The sequence below is a fragment of the Austrofundulus limnaeus genome, unplaced genomic scaffold, assembly GCF_001266775.1.
Source record: "Austrofundulus limnaeus strain Quisiro unplaced genomic scaffold, Austrofundulus_limnaeus-1.0 Scaffold48, whole genome shotgun sequence".
NCBI lineage: Eukaryota > Metazoa > Chordata > Actinopteri > Cyprinodontiformes > Rivulidae > Austrofundulus > Austrofundulus limnaeus.
The window spans coordinates 610253-627425 of NW_013952450.1; the positions used below are offsets into that span (position 1 = coordinate 610253).

Here is a 17173-nt window from a genome sequence, read left to right on the forward strand (position 1 = left end):
ACTTATTTACTTACTTACTTACTTACTTTTTTACTTATTTACTTACTTACTTACCCACCAAAAAAAATTAATTTTAAAAAACACTTTTCTAAAGGTCATAATGACTATAAAATATAATAAAAAAATGTTCTTCCAGTTCAGCCTGGGTTCCTCTTTGTAGTAAAAAGAACATAATAAATCTTCATGAAAAAATATATATTATGTTACAGATTTGTAAAACAGCTTCTACATGACCCCATAAAAGTTTTGATAAAGTTTTAAGGCAACAGAAATCCACTTCAGAGCTGGGCCTGCTCAAACAAGTCATTAGCTTGTCAGTCTGGTCAGAACTAGTTTCCATCTCTCCAGGCTTTCATTCAAAAAGCTGTCWACAGCTRATAACCTTTCCACAGAATCCCACTTCAAAAAAAATATGCACAATCTCTTGAAATGTTAGTATTCATAGATCCAGTTACTTTGGTTACAGTTCTTCTCATGCCTGTTTTGCTCTGTAATCAACACAATCAACACAAACTCCAGATGAACTGAAGGGTCCTCCTGCTTTTTGATGTCAGCTCAGTAAATGAGGAGCTCCCCTCACAGCACAGCCTCTTGTATCAAATATCAAACAGTTTTCCCTGTTTTTAATGATAATTTGTTGCATTGAACATGAACTGAACTCGATCCAATAAAGACTTTGACCACAATGTGCCACTTCCCATGTCTGTCTTGTTTTTTATTTTAAGCCTATCATCAATCAGGAAGGCTGTCACATGCTAATTTTCAGCCTGTCTCGGTCGTATTTATAGTCAGTCAGCGGCATGCTGTGCAGTCATCACACATCTAACAGACAAGCTGTGCTGCTCGATCTCTCCTCTTGTGGCCCAAGTTTATCACCGTCCTGTCTTTGTTGGTTTTATATTAGCAGGAACACGAAGGTTGGGTGCATTTATACTCCTAAGGGACGTGTGTCTACCACTGATTCATCGGACATGCACTTCCAGAAACCGCATACAGAGATGGAGAGAGGAGGACTCTATTTATTCGACCCCATTCTGTAAGATTTGCAGTGTTATTAATCATGCTGCGAGGATGCAGTAAAATTATCCCAGCTTCCCTTGGTGTTCATATAAATAGATTAGTAGATTTCTCAGTCAGTGTCCTGTGTTATCTTTWATCACACACCAGACCTTTAGCCTATACAACCAGTTTGTCCAAAAGTTTGAGATTAAATATGTGGATGATGTCAGGACATTTTTCAGGTTTTACCTATCGTCAGCCAGGCTGGAGATAATCTGATCTGTGTGCTGCACGCTCAGCTCTGGGGTGGGGGTCAAGAAGTTTTACTCATGGGAGCTGGATTTAGACCCCCACCCCCCACCCCCAGGGTAGACAGTTCTTGTCTTTTAGCCACATTCATTGTTTGTCTGACGTTGGACCCTAAAGACTCCACAGTTCACTCATGTGGGCTCCCAAATCCCGAGGGTCCTCCCGTCTGCCACACACTAAATCCCCATTCACTCGCACTCTTTCAGCTGGAAGTTCTCTTCATGTGGAGTCAGTCCTTAAAAAAGTCCCTCAGGATCGAACGCATGCCCACGTCAGGGAAACGTGTTGAAGCTAAATCAGCTATTTTTATACCTCTAAAGGTCTTTTGACAATAAAACACTCCAATCTCATGGGAGGAAACAGCTGCTGACTCTAAAAATAGGAGCTCTGTTAACTTTGTGAAACAGAATTGTCTCCCTCTCTCTAATTATGTAAATGTGTGACTTTTACTCAGACAGATTAAGTAAACTTGGATTACACACAGGAGTAGGTGGGCTCTGCAGACAGCAAAAACACAAAGCCAGCCACGTTACATAACCGAAGCTAATAWTCAGCTTCAACTTTGTTTTTGGTTGCCACATAATACGTCTCAGAGTCCTTCCTGCAGGCATTACCTGAGCAGCTGTATATGGTACTGAGTCTTCTCTTTATGTTGGAGTCCTGCAGTGTCAGGTGTCCAGTCGGTTTGTTGAAACAAAGCTAAATTCTGCTCTGAGTTCATGGAGTGATCAGTCAGAAAACTCATTCTGTAGTTAAATATGCAACGCACTATAAATCAGATGAGTACATTCAGTTTGTATGTATGAATGTATGTATATATATATATATATATATATATATATATTGTATATGTGTGCGCGTGTGTGTGTGTGTGTGTGTGTGTGTGTGTGTGTGTGTGTGTGTGTGTGTGTGTGTGTGTAAACACATTATTATTATTTGCCACATAAAACACTTCAGAATTTAGTTTGTTTGTTCACTAAAACAATAGACATTAAGTTCATTCAACTAATTAAAATATTTAGAGGCATTTTTCCTCATTGTTATTTTGACCAATTTAGAGTTCAGCTTTTTGAAGTGTAGATCAGTGGAAAGCTTATTAACAATTATTATCTTACCTGATGAAGGTAGCTGTAAATTGCTGCTGTTTATACCCCCACCCCCATCTTGTTGATTTCACAGTGATTCATGCAAGCGCTTAACTGACTATTTGTATTACATGTTTATTTTACTTTACATAAAATTATATGTAAATACATGAGTACATATAGCAGCGCTAGCAAGTAGATGTATAAAATTATCGTACTTTAGCAACTGTGCAATGAGAAACTGATGTAAAGAAGTGTTTTTGTGAAGCACTATACATTTTTGAGTCTGCGTTTGTTTTAAAATGGCAATAATCCTCAGGCTTTGTACGTACAAAAGTCCTTTTTTTTACAATACAAACTTCTTACTTGTCATTTCTAAATTTATCCTTATAAACACTGCACAGTTTCTAGAATTGTCAGTGTTGTAAAAAGTACCACAAAGTGATACTTGAGTAAAAATAAAAGCATCTTACCGCAGAATTACTTTAGTAAATGTTAAAGTCTTCTTCAAGAATAGTACTTGAGTAAAAGTCTTAAAGTATTTCATATTGTACTTAAGTATCAAAAGTACATTTTTGATATAAAATTTATTTAAGGTATTTAATGTATTTAAAGTAAAAATACTGAGTAAAACTGAGAGGTTAGAATGTCAAAAACGACTGACAAAAACCATTATTCTAAAGGCCATCATGACTGCAATGTTATAATAAAACTATGCTAATGTAGAAAAATTTGAGATGTACTTGTCTACTTGTTTCATCTGCATACCTCTGCCACGGTCATCTTCATAAAAGACTACAAACACCTCATATGTTCTGCTGGAGTGTGACGTGAATTGTGTCACACAGGTGTGATGGATCGCACAAACCAATTGGGTGTTGGAATGGTTTATAATTATACTTCTCATCCAATCCCAATCAAATTCTTCAACTCTATTCAGGAGTTTTGTTTTTTTTAACAATGACAAAACAAAATGAAAAGCAAAAATGACTACAGTATATAACGACTTTCTACTTCTAACGTTTTTTAAAAATGTAAAGAATAGAAAGTACATATAGTTGTGTGGAAATGTAAGGAGTTGAAGGAAAAAGACAGCTAAAAAATAATTACTCAAGTAAAATATAGATAACCAAAATATCTAGTTAAGTAAAATATCAAAGTATTTGTAGTTACTTAACACCTCTGAGAAATGTTTTCATTCAGACAAAAATGACACAAAACACTRTAGTAACTATTCTAGGCCTGCATGTGGCACTGTAATGCTGCCAACAAAAACACACCAAAAACAGGAAACAAGATGTGGAGCATGCTCAGAAAACCTGAAAGCTTTTTTATAGATGACACAGAACTTGCTTCTATTCGCTTAAAACTAAGAATGAACAGAAAACAGCAGCTACGTGTTTATTTCATAGCTGTGTTGCAACCATTAGGATCAACTGTTTTGGTGCTGGGCTGACAAAAGTTTTTTTTTTTTTTACTTTTTAGGAATTGTAATGTTGTTAGTCTCTAAAGCATTGTTTACCTCACAGTCCAAGTTCCAATAACCCAGATCTTCAGTGCACACACATTAAAGTTAACATACATCACAGAAAGTGATTTTGCTCTCTCGGTGCTTAAAAAGCCTTCTGTGACCCTCCGTGGGTGTGTGTTTGTGTATGTTCTTAGTCATGGAGACGGTAAGCTTTCTGCTGATTAGGATGAATAGAGTAAATAATTGGATGTCCAAAATAATGGAAGCGATTGGGAAGGACAATGAAACCTTGTGGGAGAGGATACTTCATCTCAAAGAAGCATTCAGGAAACTGAGCTGTGAAGGATCTACCATCCCGGCCCACCTCCCACGGCCATTGTGAAGGAATATCAGAGGCTCAGGTGTCATTCTATTTTCCTGGAGCTGACCGAGTGGAACTCGTCTGGTTTCAAGTGACCTAAAAGTATTTTCTTATTAAAYGTAACACCATGTTCAGACAGAAATATAGCATGGTTGGAAATGTGTTGAAGAGTCTAAATCATGCTCTATTTGTTGTTTCTAGTTCAGGATTTGAACAGCCAGGCAGAACTAGAGTAGAACTTGGATCCTAACACTGAAACCGAAAACTGTTGTGCTGCAACATGACCCAACTTTCTAGAATATACAGCAAATCCAGAGTGGACTTCTAACACTGTTTTGACTGATGGTTTACTTTTTTAAAGTAGGACATCTTTTTTTTTTACCAGCTGCACCTGTAGCCAAACACCTGGTTCTCAGTGACTGATCATTCCTACATGCTGCCTCCTCTCTGGGCTATTTGTTCATCTCTATTGCTCTTTTTTGCCCTTGTTATTTTTACAAACTCAGAAACACTGAGTCACCCGCATGCACTCCGTGATTTTTTTTATTTTAAAGGGATAATTCAGACCGTTTGAATTGGAGCTCTAAATAACTGAGGCCAATTCATGTTTTACCATTTTGTTAATCGTTTTTTAAATGGCTCACGTTTGGAGAAACAGGCTGTGATTTGGACTGAATTGATGAGCTAACAGTTTGTCAGAGAATCAGCTCGAGTGGATAGCAGTTCAAGCAAAGAATGTTTTATGAACCTTTACATGGCTGTCACACTAGAAGGATTTCCAGGTTAGAAATGTTACAATAGCTGCTGCTGTTGCTATTTGCTCTTGCTAATCTTTAAACATTTCTGTGTAAATATGCAGGGCAATGCAAAATCTATTATTTATTTATTTATTTTTATTTATTTATTTATTTATTTTTTGCGGTTTGACTTAAAAGGAGGCCAGTCCATTTTTATCTTTGACTTTTCTTGTCAGTCCGGTCAGAATTAAACTCTTTYCCCCCACACTGAGGTCATTCTTAAAGCTATCTGCAACAGGTAAGACATTAATTGTTCATTTGGGTGGCTGTGGCTGAATGTCTATGGGAGTTTGTCCTTTCAGTGACTGAGTTGGGGCTTTGATTCGACCACTATTCAGTCACATGTTCCTGGGCAAGACACTGAACCCTTCATTGCCTCTAATGCGCGTCCCATCAGTGTATGAATGTGATCTGCACTGATCAGACTCCACAGAATGATCTGTCCCGATTAGCTTTGTAGAGAGACAGAGTAGAGTGCTGTGTGAATGGGTAAATGAGGGCACAGATTGTAAGGTAAAGTGCTTTGAATATCCTGGTTAGATAAAATGAACTATATATGTACTGTATATGTAAATGTTCATAACATTTCCATGATTGATTGATTGATTGATTGATTGATTGATTGATTGATTGGTGATGCCTTTATTGTCATTATATGGAGCACAATGAAATTTCATTTAAGGATGGATCTCCACTTCAAAAGATCTGAACTATTGCTTTAAGTGATGCAGGTTAGTTGAAGCCCACAGGCTTATATTACTTGTTGCTGAGATGATGGTAAAGATAACAGCCACAATTTTAATGATGATCAGTGTGTGGCTTGGAGTTTTGTCTTTATTTGTATGTTTTTACTTGACATACTGCACACTAGATATCTCTGTTGATTAACAGGTGAATGAAATTAAATCACACTGAGTTAGGAGGTCAAACGGAATCTCAGTAATAATCTTTTATTTTATTTATATATTTTTTGTTCCTCCACATCAAYAATTTTCTTACATTAAAGGATTTGTGAAGCATGGAGCAACAGATGTATCCATTACCTTGAATCATACCTGTTTTTCACTTTGTAAGGAAGAAAATAACTCAAACTGCACTGTAAAAATGAAATGTTGGATTTACTTAACCATGTTATGTGACCTGGTTCCACTTAACTGAGTTGAGTAAATTCAAAGCAATATACCAGTTTTTTAACCAAAGAACATGAGCATGTTGCTTTGAATTTACTCAACTCAGTTAAGTGGAACCAGGTCACATAACATGGTTAAGTAAATCCAACATTTCATTTTTAGAGTGTGTGTTTGTTTATCTGGATACAATTTTTAACCCCCGATGATATTATTATCCGAAATGAATTTGTTCTTATAGATTTTATCCAATCTTTAAAAAAGTTAATGTTTTATTTGACAGTGATTGGTTAAACAATCTTAAAGAAACAATCATCATTTTAGTGAATTGTCAATAAATGTTTGCAAGATCAAATAATGAATAATTTCTCCTTATGGGATAATGTAACAGTGTTAACTTTGCTGTGTTTGTATCATCTGACCTTTCTCTCATGAGCTAATAGATAGATGTAAATGCTTGGTTTTGTTTCTTTTTATTTATATTTTTGATTTTTACAAGTTTGAACCATTCAAGATCCCATGATGACATCACAAAAACAAAGAAATCAACAAGTCTTATTGGCCTGCTCAAATTCATCTGAATGAATAACCTCATTTGAAGGAGGAGAATATTTAGATCCTAGAAAATGAACAAAAATGGTCACAAAATCTTATGCGAACTGTAATGCAATTTATCGTTTTAGGTCTGTAATGGGTTATGATAGAAATGAGGTGACAAAAAAAGACTTCAGCTTTAGTTTGTGCTGTTTTCATCACCATGCAGTGACAAAGGACATGAAGTCATTTTTTCTTTAATTTTGCCCACAAAGCTTTCACACACATGCAATACAAACAGATATTTACAATATATTCTCATTTAAAGTGGGACTTTAGAACTAGATTCATGAAACTATGATTGATTTTAATGGATTCCAGTGACTGGTGCAGCGCTCTACTGCCATTTCTATAAAAAATGTTTGACAGATATTGCTGTGGCRTTCAGCCTGAGAGTTTAAAGAGAAAGTTGTGTGTCCTCTGCTCACCTTTTTATACACCTGTCATACTCCAGGCTCCAGAACTGTAAGATCTGATCTTGGTTCCCAGCRTTCCCACTAACCAAACTGAGGCATTCTTTCTGGATCTGCHACTTCAGCTACTCAAAAACTGAAGATTTCCACTCCATCATCTTCAGCAAAAGGCACAAAGTGTCCTCAGACTCCATTCTCGCTCGATTCCATTCCCGCTCCTTTGTTTTGAGGAGGTTTTGCCTGTTCTAACCCAGATGAACCGCACCAGAACTTTTAGGCCGAGTTCCTTCTGAGTGCAAAGCAGGTGTAAAGCTTTTTGGTYGGAGCTATCCAAATGATAATTCAGCTTTCTGTATCTCCATCCTTRGGGTAGTTTCTTCAGCTGCTCTTCTTACTTTCGGTCCTCTTACTTTTTCCCAGCCTCAGGTCATTTCTTCACATTTATCTAAAAAGAAATGTGCAACAKCCCCAAATGTCTCTCTCTATCAATCTCCTGAAATCTGATCTAGTTGGCGAGCCGCTCTTTCTCCTCTCTCTCTCTCTGTTCCTGCTTCGTGTGCTATCACAGAAGCTACCATTTGCAGCCTCCCTCTCTCTCTCCATCCCTCCCTCCCTCCCTCCCTCTTTTTTCTCCTCCTCTCTACTATTTGTCTCCCTATCTTGTTCTCACCCTCCCCTCCTCACGTCATGGCACTACCAATGGACGGCAACCTGATGCACAGACTCATCATTCAGAAAAGTACAGCATCATCCTACAAAAGCAGAGGATGCAACCGAAAGGAAAATGCCTCTGGATGTAACACACAAAACGAATCCCACTTGTTGTRCACCATAACTCATCCACAACACACGATTAAGTATTTTATATATTATTTATAGTATTTATTTTAATTACTTTTTTGCTGAGCAACCGTTTGTCAGGCTGCTTTCTCCACAGACCTTTAATTTTGTTCATTTTCATGAATATTTAGGCTTAGGAGTTTAAAATACATAGTTATGGTTRGGAAGATAGAAAACTATGCATGCAGTTATTTAAATCACTTATTTTGGACTTCTATAACTTATTCCCCCATTGCACTGAAGAAATTTAAAGTTATTAGAGGTTAGTACTGATGTTAAAAGCACAACACTATGTTCTTAGGTTTTCCTTTTTGTAATGTTGACAGTGTTTAATCTATTATGTTTTGATTGATATAGATCAGTTACATGTCCGAAATAGGTGACAACACATAATCAACCGTTATGATAAGAGTAGATGAGGATTTTGTCTGAATACCTGTGATTCAGCCGTAGGTCAGTAGGGGGTGAACGCAAGCATTGAAGAACCTGTATAAATAGATGAACTTCCTGGTTTTTCGCCAGTGTTGGTTTCCTGTCAGCTTGAGTGACAATAAACTTCACTCAGATCCAGAATTCTGGTGTTGTATGGTTTGATTCCTTCTACAAATCATTTTACTTAACAATGGTGTTTTTAATATCAACTTCAGTTTATTGAATACAAATTTTCTCACAGCACTATAAGATAAACTGTACTCATAAAGTGATAAAGGTACAAGAGTTATAACAATGAAGAGAGATTGATCTGCTAAAGTTCTCTACTGTTTTTCTTCCAAGGAAGCAGACTCTTGGAATCTTTTAGTGACAGTGATGAAGTGGTTCCCCCTTTTTATTAAACTTTGTCTGTTTTTTCTCTCATTTTCTCTCCAGTTCCTGTCCCTGAAGTGACAGAATAATGTGCCAGCCTAAAACTGAGGAAAGTGGACAAGTTGCGATTAATCGCGATGAAAATTTTTAATCCATGCCCGGCACTAAAATTAATCATTATGAGTTAACTCGATTAATTTCACAGCCCTAAACTAATTGAAATATACAGTACATCCTCATAGTTGGAATAATAAAATAACTTTTCCCTGAGTATGATCAGATTCTGGACAGAAAATGAATTAAAAAGCAGCCAAAGTTCAWAGGAACAAATTGGCAGAAACTGTTCATGAAAACTATTTTAACAGAGCCAAAGAAAGCCTTTCTCCTTGGAAACAAAATGTTAAGAAATAAGAGATGACTTGAGACTTTTGCATTGTATTGTACAAAGCTAGGGTTGCAAAAAAAACTACATAATTACAGACTACAAAATTTAGTACTGAAAGGTTCTGACTCCCATCATGCTCCACAAATACYAACCTGATAATATGCTGCCTTCTCAGAGGTACACATGAATCCTGACATCACTGTGTTGGAAAGGTGCAGATTCTGTAGATTCTATGTTTTCTGATGAGATCCAGTTCAGTTTATTCTCATCAACTTAACTGATCAACTTTACTGCTTAAATTGGTTGACAAAATGTGTCATGTACTGTAATTTCTTTATTTTTATTTTTTTTGTTTACAGAAAATTTAGAAAAACTGAATGTAGAAGATAATACTGATATTCAGTGATAACAGTGCAACAGAAGTGTTTGCATCATCTTAGCTGAGACTGGTGGTCTTAGTGTCCCCTCCATCTGCAACCAGAAATGGACAAAAATAAAATGAAKGACAATAAGCTTGTTAGGAAGAACATATTTTAATTTCTTGTTGGTATGAGCAGAACAGAGCTGTTGCATCACAGCAAGAAGGTCGCAGATAAAAAGAAAACCTCAGCTGAGACCTTTCTGTGTGGAGTTTGCATGTTCTTYCTGTGCTCATGTGGATTTTCTCTGGACACTCTGGTTTCCTCAAACAGACCAAAAACGTGTTTTGGGTTAAGTTGTAACTCTATTGTCCCTTAGTGTGAGTTAGAGCATTGGTCTTTATGTGGCCCTGTTGGACAGGAAGTGCAAGTTAAGAAAATAAGTGGATGGATGTTTATTTATTTTTTATAACCTGTAAAAATGATAGTTTAGTTATTTTGCAGTGGCATTCTGAGGGAAGGTTATGACCAACTAAATATCTTATCTGGTGTAGATATTTATAAGAACAACCTCAGTTTGGACAAATTAAGTTTAATTCTRACTAAATGAGTTTACCAGAAAGGGTTTCTAAAAGTCCAGAGCAGTTTGTTAAACTTACCTACACCAGGTAAGATATTAATTACATTAACGAGTCTCCCACATAAAGACAAAGAACCTTAGATTAAAGGCGTCATTTTTATCAACAGACGTTCATTTTTTTTTCCTCTCAGGACATTGTTTATTTTTTAAACCTGTTTTGCACAAAGAAGCATTTTTAAGACTGATTGATWATAATATTGAAGTTRTCACATTTAAAATAGCRACACTATAAAGGTGGTTTGTTGTTTTATTTAAAAAGGTTGTAGTTCATTTTTGTTTCAACCTGCAATTTTTTTCAGTTCTCTTTTAGTTCAATTGTTCAAAAAAGATTTTAGTGTGAAATAAACTACAATGTGTGTGGACATTTTCTTCCCAGCAGAAAAAGTTTGGGAACCACTGCATTAAAAKATAAAGACAGTCTATTTCAGATTCCACTGAGGTCATGTTTAACTTCAAGTAACTGTGCACTCTATGTTGTGCTTGTTTTATTCAAAGACTGGTGCAAAATATATATATTTTCTTGTTTATAATAATCATAAAGCAACATTAAACTTTAAAATGTASAATGTAATTTTTGCACCATCGATTATATAATTCTACTTGGTTTATAAAAGATTAATTTTAGTAACATRTTCATGTTAAGCCTTATATATTTCTTGTTTAGTGTATAAAATTCAAGAGGAACAAAAATATTATTTTCAACTACTTGATGCATTTATTTTTTTCAAGTCTGAATTTAAGCCTATATTTACTGTAGATTTTTTTTACCCCCACTTATCTTGTCCTTAACCTTCATCCAAAATTCATCAAGGTTATTTTCCTTGGCATGTGACTGCATTACTTTGCTCTGGAGCTGCAGAAATGACCCGGGTCAAACCTTCACGTGTCTCTCTGACCTGTGATAGCTCGTTACTCTAATGACAGACTGCAGGGGTTTTAAAACACCACTCCACGGGCTGCTGCGTCCTGTTGGAGACTGATGCCTTTCACACTTGTCACCAGCAGCTAATCAACCGAATTTGACCTGACGGTGTTTGCGTGCGCCACCTGAATGCGTGTGTGTTTGGCAGCGTGACTGTCCTACGAAGCCCAATCAGAATTATTAGAGCGACGTCAATCAGTCTTGGTTAAAGTGCTGTTTTGCATACTGAAGCTTTCAGGGAAACAGCTACGGCTTGAGCAAGATGCGGTGTTCACACTGAGCCCATAACGTTCTTCTCTGTCCCTGATTCTTGCCTTTAGTCGGAGCGTTTTTCTCGCTCGCCACCACCACCACCGTGGAGTACTTCACTGTTAACCTCGACAGATTCTAAGTGTGACATTCTCCTCCGAGCTGAGCGCCTTGTTTCTCTTTTCTCACGTCGTCCCGGAGAATCAGTCGTCAGTCAAATGCAAAAAAAAAAAAAAAGGAGATGACAATTAGTAAGAGAGGGGGCTGAAAGAGTGAGAAGTTTCTAAATACAGCCTCACTGGCTCGGCCCCAGCTTTATCACTAATGATTCATCAGTGCAGGAACCCTTTCCCTCTTTGCTTTTTTCTCCTTCCCAATCCTGGCTCTGATTTTCAGAGTTCAGAATCTGCAATGGGCTTGCGTGCGATCATCACCAGGCTATTGTGTGCTTGGATGACGACGTCAACTAATGGAGCTCCAAAAAGAGTCCGGCTCTGGCACCGCTCGGCCTGTGTCGGCAACAGGTATCATACTGATTCTCGCATAATGCAAAGTCTTACGGTGCAACAAGCTGGGAGAACAGTAGATCACAAGGTTCACACTTTCAGACTGTAAACGCCGTTATGTAACTGCAACATAATCACAGGTGGCTGCTCAAATATCCTTTGCATGTCTGTGTCTAAATGAGAGGGCTTTGCCTCCAAGGGACACGGCTAAGTGGGATTCACTGCTGCTTCCATGGCTACAGTTATAACACTTTTCCCTCTATTTTCAGATCAAAAAGAGCTGATAGAAAATGAAGGAAGAAAACACAGAGAGGGCAGAAGAACACAGCAGTTATTGCACTTTTTRTTTGCCTATTTGTTGAACTCAAGCACTTTGAGAAAATCAAAAGTGAGGGATTTGAAAACACTGATGAAAGCATGATTAATACAAAATACAAAAAAAGGCATAATCACAGTTTAGCTCAAAAAGACTAAGAATAACTTCAAAAATAGGCGTGACACGTGACGTGCTCAGGTGTTAAAACAGCAGCTGAGTGAGAAAAGTGAAGAAAAAAAAGGGATTTGGTCTCAGTGCCATTACTCCTGCCAGTTGTGAGCAGTCAGGTATGATTTGCATTAATCAGAAGGACCCTAAAAATAAACTTTTCATAATCTCTCTGGTGATAGCGGCTGTGGCGTTTCATTTTTTACTCGCCCAGCAGACACTGTCCAGGAGCTCTGTTGACTTATTGCTGCTGACAGCTCAATCTCTCTTAAGATCCAAAGAAGTTCTGACACTGTAAGGGTAGCAGTTACTTTTTTGGAGGAATTTGTACAGTGAAGCTCTGTAAAGTTGTGTTTCRGTTTCYAAAYRCTGAYYTTTTCATGAAATCTAACTACTAGTAGTTTGTGGTTATACTTGTAATATCAACGAAATTGGAAACAAGAGTACGATAAAGAATGTCATTTATGTTTTTTTCTTTGGCTTTWTCATGAGATTTCAAGCTACATTATTAAGAACAACATAATTTACTAATATTAAAGCATAAATGTGAATGTAAAGTCAGTTCCATAATTTTTTTAAAAAAGACAGTACAGTACTTGATGTATGGCCTGTGCCCAATCTTCTCCTGGTGGGCAACGATTCGTGTAGCATGTAGCTGCTAACTGTTTCACTCTCATGTGGTTTTTTTTTTTTTTTTTTGGTTCTTACCACATTACAATACCACTTATCTGACTGCATCCAATATTTGTGTTTTTTCAAATTTCATGGGTACTCTACGAACGTAACCCTCTTGAAAATTTGGGTTTCAATGTACTTGGTTTTAACGAAATCATTTGTAGTTCTTTCTAATTTGGATATAGACTTGAAATTAGATCTGCTTTATAATTTTAAAAAGGGGATAAAACGTATTTTCCAAGCACATACTATAATTCAATTCTATACCACAATCAACTGTTTCCTTTAGTTCTTATGAAAACGCTGTATCAAAATTAAATTTGATTTTGCATCATAGCTTATCTAAATGTTTTGAATTGGAAACTCMTACCATTTCTGACATTCCCACTTCATTGCGACTTCACACCAATGAATGAGGTTTTGCGGGCAGCTTGACCCAGGGCACAGGCAAAAACCCAAAGTGCAGAAAAAGGCTTCATTTAACAAAAAGGCTGTCAAGGCAGCTCAAAAATGTTCCAAGGAAACAAGAGCACGAGTRACACAGGAGGACAACCACACTGGCTGGAATAAGCAGCACACTGGTCAGACAAACACAGAGGACAGGACACAGAATATAAAGGCAAATTAAAGAAAACAACAAGAAACACCTGGAGGAATGATGGACAGCAGGGCAGAGATACACAGGGAAACACACAAAAAACCACTAGAAAAACTAAGATAAAATAAACATAGACCATGACTCAACRTTTTGGGGAGGGAAGCTCTGGGGCAGGAGCTCTGCTTCAGACTGAGCTCCAGGGAGGAGCTTTGTACAAACAGGCGGTGCTTTGCACCAGCAAGCATTTAGGCAGCTCCACATGGCTACCACAAGAGATTCAAGGATTTCTYAAACATGCAGGAGTGAGTCAAAGCAACACTCTGGGCATGTTTTTTTTTTTTTTATGAGCGGATGATATTATAACATAAACAAAGCTAACAAATGACAATTTTGCAAAATACCCTSCCTTTAATAAAAATCACTCCTGTCAATAGTCCTCAGACTGATGACCTTTCATCGGCAGTGGCCATATCTATTTATCTGTATTTTGTCTTGTGTTGCTGTGGTGTCTTGAGATAACTGGMAGCAAGAAAATAATGTTAAAACACCACCTTACACTCCATGGTGTGATCTCAAGTGACGTCAAGTTGCTGAAGATTTACAGCTCATGTCAAAATCTAATAATACCAGAAACTATGCAGCAGTGACCCAAAGGTAACAATATAGAATCTAATGCTTTGCTGTTTGCATTGCCATGGTGTTGTGGCATATTTGGACTGTTATGTGTAACAGTTGTCGCCAGTGCTTGTCTTTCATWTTTGTTCTGTCAGAGCTCAGAGCTGTGTCAGTGACCAACATTATCTACTTGTCATTTATTCCACAAACATGAATCTGGAGGAAACTGAAGTGGGTGTTGAGGATTTGGTTTGGACTTTACTTGAAGACAAGGATAACAGAAAATGAACTGTCAGACTGAGATCTGCCAGACTGGTGAAAAAGAGAGCTCTAGTGAGAATAGCGTCCAGAAGATGATGGGTGAAACCGTGGCTTGATTCTGACAGAAGTCTGATATTCAGTTATTTCTACAGACTTAAATATGACAAGAAAATGCAGACGAACACCACAGATACACTGCAGCATTGTCACATGCAAGAACACAAAGACCAACAAAAACAAGGAGCTGCTTATGTCACAATGTAGCATATGGCTTGCTTACACCACAGTACAATGTAACATGAGGCCAACAGATATATGTAATGTGAGCACATCTTGAATGTCACACATAACATCACATTATGTCACACATGAAACAGCTTTTACAAACTAAAAAAAAAACAAACATAACAACCTTTTTTTCAGACAGATTTTACTTACAAAGGCTTGAGGAGCCACTGAACCAAACTCAAATCTCATCATAACATTGTTTAAGACTTTGTCTGATGCAGCTTTAGATAAATTTCTGTTGAATTGTGATTTTGCACATTCCTTTTTTTGTCAGCGTATTACGGATGATATTCTACAGGATAAATTCAACCTGGACTGGATTATTTTATACAGTAGAATATTTTAAAAAAGTGTCCTTTATTGAGGTTTCACAAATCAGATAAAGGTTTTAAAAATACCAAACTTGTTTTGAAATATTCTACTTTAAGTGCTGAAAAATCCAGTCCAAGTTTAAAGACTTTATATTAGATTAGATCAGATTAGATTAGATTAGATTAGATTAGATTGAACTTTATTGATCCCTTGGGAGGGGTCCCTCAGGGAAATTGCGTTTCTAGCAGCATCAGATGTGTGTGATGAGCTGAGCTGGACCAGGCCTAGTGTGATCCAGATGAATTAAAAGGGATGAAACAGCTTTTATCAAAGTTTCACATATCAGATAAAGTTTTCACAAATCTCAAACTTGATTTTAAATACTCTGTGGTCAGTGTAGAATACTCTAGTCCAGGTTTGAAAAGTCTAAGTATTTTAGTTTTTAAACTAGAGCAGAATAAAGATGACAAGGTAGTGTCACATGTCAGAATATCGCTGTTGAATGAATAATTCATTAAACACTGCATTGGAAGCTACAATTGGAAACGAACTTCAGCTTTGGGATAAAATGCACATCGCCAACATCTSACTGCAGCACATTAAAGAAATTATCCACCTGTCGTCAAGCAATAGGAGATTCCAGCATTACACAATCCCTCCTCGCATTTGTTAGCAAAACTCACAGTTCAGTTTTAGACAGATTCCTGTCAAAATTGTGCTGAAAAAGGGAATAAATGTGTCAAAGAAAACAACACAACAGTAATGGCACAACACCTACACTGTCCCAGTCAGCAGAGCTGTGGCTACACGAGGGGCTGGAGTGTATTAACGCTATTTCTACACCTGTGCTTAGCGTCCATCTTTCTCCTCCCCTCATCGTGGGCGGCAGATGCTATTTTGAATTTCGGGACGCACGGGGATGTTGGCTCATTTTGACTACCTTTGTTACCTTTAGTCAGTTCTGAATTAAAAGGCTAACCCCTTTATTGTCCATGCATTCTGATTTATAATGTGGCTTATGTTTAAGAAATTTGTATCTGCATGTCAGAATATCGCTGTTGAATGAATAATTCATTAAACTGCACCCAACCACAGCTATCATCCTGAGATCGACTGTCAGAAATATCAGTTTCAACACAAATTCTTTACCTCAAGCTTTATTTGCCTGCCTATTATTTGTTTATTAATTTGCAAATTACTGCCTAAATCTAATTTAAATCATTACACAAAGACAAATAGGTATTCTGTGAAAGCTGCTGGATTTATTCTGGATTTATTTATAAAAGTTTTTATTATTAAATTTTCAGTGCTGGTGGTGTGTCTGTGGTTTACCTCTGCTGCAGAATGTTGAGAAAAGCCCCGACCTGACTTTCCACAGATACCCAGGGGGTGAGGAATTAATCGGCTCAGGATCCAGTGTCCTCCTCTGCTGACCTTGACCTCTAAAAGTTTAATTACTCAATTACTCCATTTTAGAACAGCTTTGAAACGCCAGTAATCTATTTAACTCCTTTCTTTTATCAGAGATTTTGGTTATTTTATTATATTTCAGCTGAACATGTTGTGCTGTTCATCCAGTTCATAAAACTAAATGTGATGGTTAAGCTTTCACATGTGTTTTAGTCAGCATTCTCCCTGAAATTATTTATTGCTCTTTTCTGAACTGAACTCTGCGGGTAAGTTGTGCACATATGAGCAGGATTTATGTTACAGCTATTTGTAATGTGAAACTGTCCGCTGGCTCTTTGCCTGACGTGGAAACTTGAAACTTCTCAGTGAAGAGATGAGTGACAAAATAAAAAGAGCGAGACAACAAAGTGGGAAACTCTTCAATGGTGCCTCCAAAACTGCCTGATAGGAACTTTTTGAAAGAACCGTTTTATGTATGAGGTGCCGTTTGTAAAGTTATACAGGCAAAAATTACCACCAATATTTTTGCTTTATTTAACCTTTCAGAAGAAAAAAATGGGTTTATTTTTTGTAAATGTCAGTGTACAAACTAAACATTTAGTTTACAAACTTAAAATTTAACTTACAAATTAAATATTGAGTTAGCAAGACTTTTATTTAGGTCTAAAT

The 17173-nt window shown here is 37.0% G+C and overlaps 1 protein-coding gene across 3 annotated transcripts in view; it reads right to left on the bottom strand.

Annotated features, from left to right (window-relative positions):
• Positions 1 to 17173, bottom strand: part of kcnj12a (potassium inwardly rectifying channel subfamily J member 12a) — a 29482-nt gene that overhangs the window by 3024 nt on the left and 9285 nt on the right. The window contains exon 1 of one of the 3 annotated variants that reach the window (XM_014008133.1): positions 9338 to 9452. The exons of 1 other annotated variant lie outside the window; for it this stretch is intronic. The gene's annotated coding sequence lies outside the window, so the exon portion shown is untranslated. Of the gene's footprint in view, positions 1 to 7171; positions 7678 to 9337; positions 9453 to 17173 lie in introns of those variants that run through there. One more of the 3 variants, XM_014008131.1, reaches the window with a different exon arrangement.